General features: G+C 39.1%; 1 long non-coding RNA gene across 3 annotated transcripts in view; it reads right to left on the minus strand.

Annotated features, from left to right (window-relative positions):
• Positions 1–10,683: 10,683 nt before the first annotated feature.
• Positions 10,684–11,239, minus strand: part of LOC147424035 (uncharacterized) — a 60,973-nt gene continuing 60,417 nt past the window's right edge. The window contains exon 3 of one of the 3 annotated variants that reach the window (XR_015186560.1): positions 10,684–11,027. This is a non-coding gene — a long non-coding RNA (uncharacterized LOC147424035). The remainder of the gene's footprint in view (positions 11,028–11,239) is intronic. The other 2 variants (XR_015186561.1, XR_015186559.1) reach the window with 2 other exon arrangements.

Consider the following 11,239-nt stretch of genomic DNA (forward strand, 5'->3'; position numbering starts at 1 on the left):
GGCTATCTTATCTATATATTTGCACACTAAGAAATATCCTCTGTATTGTGTGCCCTGAAAAGCTTCTTCATCTCCAAGTTGTGTGTGCATTCCTGCAACCCTAACTCCAACAATTGGTATTAGATCAGGTTGCATCCTCCTGGTATTGTTGCCGACACCCCTTCACTCACGTTCTTAGATTTTTGCGATCTTGGATAAGCATCATTAAGTCCAATACTTTTTTATTCAAGCTCATTTTGGCCTCTCTTTCCAGTGTAGGAAGTACGGCACATGCAATTTTATCCTTTTGCGCAAAATCTTTGTCAGTGAAATTTTCTGCAAAATAGGTTCCTTACAATCCCCTTTGGGTTGTGCTATATAGCATGTGTTAGTCCTACCTTGTTTTTCCTACATCAAGTGTAGTCACTCACCATGGCTGACAACAACACATATGTTTTCAAAATGTTTGCTGCTGAGGATAAATTGGACGTGGATAATTAACCAATGTGGGCTTACATGGTGAGACATGTTCTTGTTTCAAAAGGCGTATGGAATGTTGTGCAAGGCATTGATGTACATCCGCCTTCTATGGATACATGCTCTGTTGAGGATTTTACAAGTTCTAGTAGATATGTTGCTGCTAGAGCTGTTTTGCCTATAGCTGAGCAATCTTGTTGGGATGTTACAGATGTGTAGGATCATGCATTGATTGCATTATCTATGATGTGCACTATGACTCCTCACATTTGATCAGCAAATCAGAAAAACACGCTTGGGATACTCTAGATGGTCTTTATGCAAGTCGCAAAAAATTAACTAAAAATTACATTTCTTTGTAAAGAGCTTGAGTCTAAGATTATGCAAGAGGAAGCTGACATGGAAATTTTTCTTGTTGCTATCAACACGGATATCAATGAGAAACTTATTTTTGTAAGTGAATCCATTTTTTATAGTTCACTTGTACAAAGTGTTCTAGATGCATTACCAAACTCTTGCGAGACTTTTGCTACTACTTGGAGACTTATGACGCAAGGAAATCCTCAAGCTGTCAAGTTTGATTCATTATGCACATTGCTATTTCAAGAGTCACTTTCAAGAAAGACTGGGCTAGATAGCATACAATCAAATATGCTCCAAGAGGAGATGGTAATAACAATGCAGCCATCTCATGGTTCTTCTATGAGTAGTACATTACATGTGTCTAGTGCTTCTACTGGCAACAGCTTGTTTGAGAATTTTGGTGAAAAAGTTAATAAAGAAGATATGTTTTCATTATTGCAAGGCTAATGATCACTTTGTAAAGCAATGTACTAGAAGGCAAAAGAAGCCAAGACGAAAGAAGCTGGGTCTTCTACGAATGCAACTATTGGAGATTGTGACAATGATGTAGGTGCAGAAGGGCATTCAGTGTATAGTGTACTTATGATCCTTATGTCCATGATGCAAACGTGTCAGTTGTTGCATAGTCAGACGTTTGGTAGCATATCACTTTGTATCATGACTTTTTTACCTCTCTCAAGGCTATTCCTAATGGGAATATGGTCACTTGTGAAAATAATATCTCTTGCCCGATCAAGGGAGTTGGAAAGATTGTGTTAATTGCTACAAATGACATGCTTTCACACTTGTTGATGCAATTTATGTACCAGGGATCAAAAAGAACATTTTGTCCATACATGCACTTGCAAGACCTTGGTCTTGTTATCAAATTTGTGGATGACATATATAGAGTTCATGATATCAATTCTAGTGTGATGAAATTTTCATCTAGCATTTTTTGCCATGGGCTATATAAGCTCACTTTGTATGACAAGTGTGGGAAAAAATTTGCAAATGTAATTGTGGATTCAAAGGTTGGTTCATATGCAAAACTTTGGCATGCACCTTTTGGGCATCTAAACTTTTCCATCTTACTACATTTGCAAAATTCTGATATGGTTTATTGCCTCTTGAAACACCTTCTTAGCATGTTTGTGAAGGTTGTATTTTGGTTAAGATGTAGTGTTAAAATTTTCCAAAGGATGGTTCAATAAGGGCTACATGCAAGTTACAACTTGTGCATCGTGATGTTTGTGGGCCTATGCAAATTCCATCCTTGGCTAATTACCTATCCTTTGTGACTTTCATTGATGATTAATCTAGGCATGCATGGGTGTATCCGCTTAAAGCTAAGTCTGAAGTGTTCATGTGCTTCAAGCAATCTTTGGTTATGGCTGAAAAATGTCTCTAAATGAACTATGGGTACCTTCCATTTTGAATGAGGGAGGGAGTACATGTCTCATGAGTTTAATGCATTTCTGGCTAGTCATGGTATAAAACACCAAAATACACTTCCCTATACACGTCAGCAAAATGGTGTTGCTAACAGAAAAAACAGGTTGCTTACGGAGATGACACGATGTATGGTCAAGAGCAAGATTTATCACATTTTTTGACTTGATGTTGTCATGTGTTACTTATGTACTTAACAAGTGCCCTACCAATCCCAAGCCGTCCACTAAAAAATATGTATGATAGCATGTGCGAACAAATTAAGAGATTTATAATTAAGTACATTTACAAAAAAAAAGTACTTACGTAAAGTGTTTCTTAATTGAGAAAGTGAAAATTTTCATACATAAGGGATAGTTTGTTTACAAAAATGCATACATAAGGGGTACATATAATACTTAAAAATATGTAGGTAAGGGATTACTTAAATACCTCTTGTTCGTACATGCTATATGAAATTTTTACATAGTGGACTCCCCGGGCTACCAATGTCTTGCAGTCTATGACTCCTTATGAAGCATAGCATGATAAGAAGTCATTTATTGATCACATGTGCATCTTTGGTTTCTGAGCTTATGCTTTGGTACCACAAAAGCAGCACAAAAATTTGAATGCTAAAGCTATCAAGTGCATTTTTGTTGGTTAGAGTTCTGAAAGCAAGGGTTACATGTTGTACCATCCGCAAACAAAGCGTATCTTGGTTTTAGGAGATGATGTTTTTGCGAAGGATTTTGTTCACCCCTTGTTATCATGTATTGGAGACAGGAATGTAAGCTCACAAGACGTCTATGACACTTTGTTGCCTCTTATTAATGGTGGAAACTTGAATGTAAGTTCTAGTGAGGCAAATATACAGTCTATGGGAATTTTGAAAAATGTCACTAATCAATCTTTTCTTGATATAAATGTACATGATGTACTGGATGTGGAAAGGACTGAGAAAAAATGAAGAGGCTGGAGATTGTGCCTAAATGGATGCACTTATGTCTGGTCATACTCGTTCAAGTTCTCGCCATGCATCATATGCATCAGACTATTATGATTTGGTTGTTTCTAGTTTATATGATGCAGAGGAACCTCTTTCTTTAAATGAAGCACATAATTCAGCAAATTGGATGGCTGCAATACAAACAAAATATGATGCACTTATAGAAAATGAAATGTGGACGTTATGTGATTTACCTCCTGGAAAAAAGGCCATTGGTACGAAGTGGGTTTACAAGTTAAAACGTAATCCGGATGACGAGATTGTCGCTACGAGGCTAGACTTGTTGCAAAAGGTTATGCACAGGAGAAAGGCCTTGATATGAAGAGAATTTTCCTCCCACTTGTCTTATGACTACAGTTCGTTTTCTATGTGCATTGGCAGCCTATTTTGAATACAGGACAGTGACAGGACAGTCAGAGACAGTACAGGTGCAGGACAGGTTTACCCACAGCTTACAGTGTTAGAGAGATAGTAGTTTTTTGAGCTGTTTTTTGGTCTGTTTTTAGTACACCAGAGCCATTTTACAAAGGAGACTCTGCCAAAATTTCTGCAGAATCTGAAGATTTCTTGGTTCACTTGACAGGTTGATATTGGTTCAGAGGTCAGTTTACAGGGGAAACTCTGCCGAATTTTTCCCAGGAAAGTTAACTACTGTGAAGCGTAGCTATGGCTGGATCACAGGACACTGCTCTTTACAATATCAAGAAGTTGGATGGAACCAATTTCCCATTGTGGAAGAAGTAGATTTGGCACGTGTTGGTACAAAAGAAGCAGATAAAACCTATAAAGCTCAAGGGGATAAAACCAGAAGATATGGACGAAGATGAATGGAGCGAAATGGATGAATTGGCACTTTCTACCATTATGCTGACTTTGGCAGAAAGCGTTTACTTCAATGTAGCAGACGAGATGTCGGCTTATCAAGCATGGTTAAAGCTGAGTGATCTTTATGAGAAGTAGAGTGCAGCTTCACAGGTATACTGGCTTAAGAAGCTTGTTGACTTGAAGATGAAAGAAGGGACACCTATGTCCAATCATCTGAATGAATTCAACACAATCTATAGTCAGTTGTCAGCTCAAGGTGTCAAGTTTGATGAATCTGTTAGAGCTATGTTCCTGTTGACCACCTTGCCGGAAAGTTGGGACACTTTTCGCACAGCTTTGAGTAATTATGCACCTCCAGATGGTTTGAACATAGCAGGTGTAGAAGGAAGTCTGCTTACTGAAGAAACCAATAGAAAGACAATGGACAAAGGCAAAGGAACAGCCTTAGTTGTCAGGGGAAGGACCAAAGAAAAGTACAAAGGTGGAAAGAGGAATCACTCTCGTAGCAAGTCCCGCAGTGCTAAAGGCAAGAGTGACATAGAATGCTACCATTGTGGCAAGAAGGGTCACATGAAAAGAGACTGCAGAGAATGGAAAGCAGAAAAAGGCAAAGAGAAAGCTGAAGACCATGGTGAGAAGAACAAGTCCTCAGTGAAGATTCAAGAAATAAATGTGACAAACACTGTTGCAGAGGATGACAGTCTAGTGTCACGAGACATCTACTTCTTGAAGAATACAATGGACTCAACTCTTCTTACAGCATCTGATGGAAATGCACTGAGTGACCGGATTATAGACTCAGGGGCATCACTTCATGTGTCTCAAAACAAGGAGTGGTTTACCTCTTATGTGACCACTAAAGATCATGTTCGGCTAGGCAATGGGCAGACATGTGAGATCTTAGGTGTTGGAGATGTTCAATTGAAGTTTCAGAATGGCTCTTCTTTCACGCTGAAGAATGTGAGACATGTTCCCGCAATTACAAAGAGCTTGATCAGCACAGGTTTACTTGATGATGCTGGCTACGTCACCACTTTTGGACAGAACATGTGGAAGATATCCAAGGATTCTATGACAGTAGCACATGGAGTAAAGTATGGAGGACTTTACATGATTTATGTATCAAATGTCTCTAAAAATGTAATCAATGTAACCGAGCAGCCGAACGTTTCTTTGTGGCATAGCCGGTTAGGACATATGTCCAAGAAGGGAATGGAAATCTTGTCTCGTTCTGGTTATTTGCCTGGCTTTTCATTTAATGATTTTGAATTCTGTGAACATTGTCTGTATGGTAAGCAAACACAGCAGCCACATAAGCATAGAAGCAATAGGAGAGATACACAGTTGACACTTGTTCATAGTGATTTGTGTGGACCTATGCCTAACCTATCTCTAGGGGGAGCTTCTTACTTTATGACATTTATAGATGATTACTCGAGGAAAGTATGGGTTTACTTTCTCAAGCACAAGGATGAAGCGTTTAGTGTTTTCAAAACGTTTGTGACACTTGTGGAGAATCAGAGTGGCAAGAAGCTTAAATGCTTACGCACTGACAATGGTGGAGAGTATGTTTCAAAGGCCTTTCAAGACTTTTGTGAGTCAAAAGGTATAAAACGTGAACTTACTGCTCCTTGCAATCCTCCTCAAAATGGTGTTGTTGAGAGGATGAATAGGACCATACAAGAGAAGGTCAGAAGTATGTTGTCTAATGCACAACTGCCAAATGGGTTTTGGACTGAAGCTGTATCAACAGCTGTTCATCTTGTAAATAGATCTCCTAGCAAGGTTTTGCAGAGGGATTCAGTGCCAGAGATGGTATGGTCAGGCAAAATGCCCTCATACAAGCATCTCAGAGTCTTTGGCTGTGAGGCATATACTCACGTTCCAAAGGAATTTAGGAACAAACTTGAGCCAAAGAGTAGAAAGTGCATCTTTCTAGGCTATGGTAATTCTGGTGAGATGGGGTACAGACTTTGGAATCCCGAATCCAGAAAGGTTGTCCACAGCAATGATGTTCACTTTAATGAATCCAAATATCATTCTGAACGAGAGAGGGTTGAGGAGATTAGAAGAGTTGTCTTCCAAGAAGATGGACTTGCACGTGCAAGACAAAATGTCAGGGCTCAAGAGGAGCAAGGACAGGATAGATTGGAACCACAGGTTGTGGCTGAGCCTGAGCCACCTATTGTGCGTAGATCTGGACGTGTCACGCGACGTCTTGATAGGTTTGTTCCATCTATGAACTATGTCATGTTGACTGATTGCAATGAGCCTTCATGTTACAAGGAAGCAGTGCAAATGAAGGACTCTGGGAATTGGCAATTGGCCATGCAGTCAGAGATGACAGCTCTGCATAAAAACCAAACATGGAAGCTAGTTAAATTACCACGGGGCAAAAAGGCTCTACCTTGTAAATGGGTTTACAGGTATGAGATCACCGCTCATGATAGTTAGCCAAAGTACAAAGCAAGGCTTGTTGCCAAGGGCTTTAAGCAAGAACAAGGCATTGACTTTGATGAAGTCTTCTCTCCGGTTGTCAAGATGACTACATTGAGATGCTTTCTTGCATTGGTTGCCATATTAGATTTGGTGTTGCACCAAATGGATGTCAAGACAACGTTCTTGCATGGTGATTTAGATGTGAAAATTGACATGCAGCAGCCAGAAGGGTTTGTTGAGAAAGGCAAGGAAGATTGGGTATGCCAGTTGTTAAAGAGTCTTTATGGCTTAAAACAATCACCGAGGGCATGGTACCATAAATTCCACAAGTTTATGCTTTCTCAAGGCTACAAACGTAGTGAGTTCGATCACTGTCTATATACAAAGAAGGCTAAGGATGGTAGTTGGTTGATCCTTATTTTGTATGTGGATGACATGTTGATTGCTGGCAAGCACTTGGAAGAAATTTCAGCTTTGAAGTCAAAGATGGCAAAATCGTTTGACATGAAAGACATGGGTGAGGCAAGTCATATACTTGGTATGCGCATTGAGAGAGATAGATCAAAGAACTTGATTTGGTTATCTCAAACAGAGTATATTGACAAGGTTTTGCAACGTTTCAATATGGAGAAGGGAAAGGCACTGAGTGTTCCATTGCCACCATATGTGAAACTTAGCAAACAAGATTGTCCCGTGTCTGAGGAAGAACAGGCTGAAATGGATAAGATTCCATATGCGTCTGCAGTGGGTAGTTTGATGTGTGCAATGATTGCTACTCGCCCAAACATTGCATTTGCAGTGGGAGTAGTAAGTCGATACATGTCAAACCCAGGCAAGAAACATTGGGAGGCAGTGAAAGGAATATTGAGATACCTGAAAGCTACAAAGAGTATGCGTATATGCTATGGGAGTCAGGAGCTAAGTGTAAAGGGTTTTACAAACTCAGATTATGCAGGTGACTTAGACAACCGAAGGTCTACGTCAGGGTATGTCTTTACATTGGCTGGTGGAGCAGTATCATGGCGTTCTAGATTACAAGATTGTGTTACTCGGTCTACTACAGAGGCTAAATATGTTGCAGCATCAGAGGCATACAAAGAATCAATTTGGCTTAATCGACTAGTAACAGATTTGGGAATCAAAGAAGAGATGCATGTGTTATATTGTGATAGTCAAAGTGCTATACAATTGGCTCGCAATCCAGTTTATCACTCAAAGACAAAGCATGTGGATGTGAAGTATCATTTCATCAGGGAAATGCTCGAGGATAAGCAACTTCAGCTTGTCAAAGTTCACACCACAGAAAATCCTGCTGATCTACTTACAAAAGGACTTCCCTCAGAGAGCTTTGCGCATTTTTGCAAGCAGTTAGGTGTAGGGTAGTACATCACTTCTCTACATCTCTTGTATATTAGCTTGTATAGTAGCTTCTCTCACACTTAAAGTACCACATTGGACTTTAAGTAGGAGGTTGTTGGGGTATAAAGCCCAATGTGGTCGCCCAGGTAAGTGGGAGGGCCGCCAGGTATGTACACATATTCTTTTGTAAAAACCTAATAAGAACTCACTATGCTCTACACATTACAGTAGAGCGAGTTCACCATATCGTCGTGCTCTTCTTCTCACACTCTCTCTCGCGTCGCACTTCCGCTTGTACTCCTTCAAAAACTTTGTGTGTCAAACCTAAGTCCCCTCATCATCGTTTTACTGGTCCAAATGAGACACACATTGTTGAATTCAAGGTTGAATTGAATGTTACTTTTAAGGTGAACGACTTGGGGCTTTTGCATTATACTTGGCCATATATTTTAAGCAGTGTGATGGAAGTATTGCTTTCTGTTAAGCAAGATACATAAAAACATTATAAATTGGGTGTTGAGGATTGCAAATGTATTGCTACTTCAATGGAAACAAGTTTAAATTGAGTCTTCATGATGTTGAAAACCTTGCGCATGTCACTCTTTATCATACTATTGTTGGATGCCTTATTTATCTATGCAGTACCAGTGGTTTTTTTTTTGGACACCGACCTTGAAATATTACTCAAGGTCTTGGCAAGAAAATGAATCTAAATTTATGATTGGTGAGCAAAATATTTTAAATTAAATTTATCATTTTTTGAATAAAAATTTTAATTTAGACCTTAATTGGTCATTTTTTTCAATATCACATGTAAGGATAAAAGGAACATCTCTTACAACTTTTTATATAATAGAAAGAAGTGATTTAAGTAGTACCACCGAGACTTTTCAAATAAGTATCAATGTCACAACACACCTTATATATACTAGGGTTTTGCTAGGAGACAACATCTTGTAAGGTCTTGAAATCTAGATGAAAAGTAAATGAGGAAGTGTAAAGATCTCAGACCTCCTACATAAAATCTAGTCAATCAAACCTACTTGGCCCTCAATCTCCCCTACCATCAAGTTCTTTAGTTGGCATATCTTTGGCAACTAGCAACCCTAAAATACAAAACCTTATAGCAAAGTCTAGCAAAAAACATCTTAAGGTCTACAGCAATGAGAGCCAAAAAAAAAACTCAAGACTTTCAAGATCGCCAAATTGGCGATTTTTAGCAAAAAAAAAAAAAACATTGTGCAGTACTAGGCCGGATATTAAGTTTGTAGTCTCACAGGTCAGTAGATTTATGCATAGCCTAGGGTCTAAGAATTGGCAGATTATCAAAAGGATATTTTGCTACTAGAGTGGCACTTACATCTTGGGTTGTTTATCCCAAGAGAGAATCATTTCCATTAGATTTGCGTGCTTTTTTTGGACTGAGACTGGGTTCGGTGTTATGACCACGATTTTTCACAAGTGGTTTCTGTTTCATCCTCGACAATTCATGTATATCATGGCTGAGCAAGAAGCAACCTACTATGGTCACTTCCAGTTGTGAAGCTAAGTACAATGCAATCTTCACACCTACGATTGATTGTATATGGCTAAGACGCCTTATGACTCATTTGGGTCTTGAACAAGACACTGCCAACATCATCTACACTGATAGTTAGAGTGCATTGAAACTTGCGAGGAACCCAGATTTCATGCTCGCACAAAGCACATTGAGGTGCATTATCACTATGTCAGGGAAAGACTCTCAGCATAAGAGATCAAGTTGGCTTATGTGCCGACATAGGACAACCGTGCAGATCATTTCACAAAGGCATTGCCTCGTGAGAAGTCTGAAGCTTTTCACAAAGATTTGGGCTTTCTTTCCTTCGTGGATTGATGATGTTCTTAGGGCATGCCACCTCCTTATACACTGTGTCAGCTCTCGTTCATCACATCACCCCCAGGGGGCCTTGTATATACGTCCATCACTCTAAGGCTATCTTATCTTTCTATTTGTGCACTAAGAAATGTACTATCTATTGTGTGCCTGGAGCCTCTTCTTCATCTCCAAGCTATGTGTGCATTCCTGCAATCCTACTCTATCATTGTATATATATAAAGGCTGAGAACATGCTCGGCTTGTGGATTGAAATGAAGGCAATAAGGTTTAAGACTAGGTTGGGTGTTGATGGCTATGATCATCTTTATCAAAATTCATCTCTCTACTTGGTGTCTATTGTAGATACCTCTTGAAGAGCATGTCAAAGTAGGTGATGGCTAGAGACTCCATGGTGGCAATTGTACTACAAATGTGTTTACCCCTTTGTCACAAAAAATGTTAAAAGGCAACTTGGAGGGCTTATAGAAAGAGACGACGTCGAGCCATCCTACATGATCCTCAATTTTATTGTGATATTTCTTGTGCACGTCAATTAGGCTTTTCACAAGGGCTATCCAGATGTAGATTACCACAATTAGAATACATTAATACAGCACTGGCACGAAGTTGAAAATCTGCTATTGTTTGATCTAGCAATAGGGAGCGAACATCTCTACACGCTCCGATAATCCAAGTATCATGATCTCATGATCTTCCACATACTTGGAAGGAGAGTCTTGTAATGCAAGAAGAGGTGAGAGATTGAGAGGTTGAACACGAGCTCTATTGGTAGCCAATGTAAGCAATGTACAGGATTCCATGCTGACCTCTTTACTACTACAAAAAATTCCATCATCTTCTTCAAGCTTTGTCCCTCAAGGCTTCTCTATATGTGGACTTACATCTTCAGCCTCGTTTATGACAACGTCGCACACTTAAAAATCTTGTTATCTTTAGGAAAAATATTGAAGCATTTGTCATGTTGTTCAAAGAACTACAATGGCGTTTAGTTTATTTAACTGTACTTTCAAAGATGTGACTTTCCTATGCAAAGACTGTACTTGCTCTTCTCATCGTAACACTTGAACAACATTAGCATTTATTTGATAATCCTTTATCATTGTCTTATTGTTTTGAATAGAACTATTAAGGGAATTGTGTAGCTGTGTTGCGCCCTTTATAGCGTCTCCACGTAATTGTATCTAAATTTGCAATAATATCTCATGTAGCCTATCCATCATTGCACACTTGGTGCTTCTAGTGGTTGCGTCTCATCACTATCACCTGGACTTAAGGCCTCCATGAAAGCTGCAAATGAAGCATATTAGTCAAAATAGAGAAAAGAAGGCATAACATTGTTTGAAATAATACAAAAAAAAAATTATACATATGACTTCAACTAGCGATGGAGGTTATCCTTATCTATTTGGGCTTCACACTCATCATCACTATCATCTAATACAATAATCTCCTTTCCCTTTGAGATTTGACTCTTTGGCGTCAAAGAATCTACAAAGAGC

This window comes from Adiantum capillus-veneris, chromosome 26, assembly GCF_014529385.1.
Source record: "Adiantum capillus-veneris isolate H3 chromosome 26, ASM1452938v2, whole genome shotgun sequence".
Lineage (NCBI taxonomy): Eukaryota > Viridiplantae > Streptophyta > Polypodiopsida > Polypodiales > Pteridaceae > Adiantum > Adiantum capillus-veneris.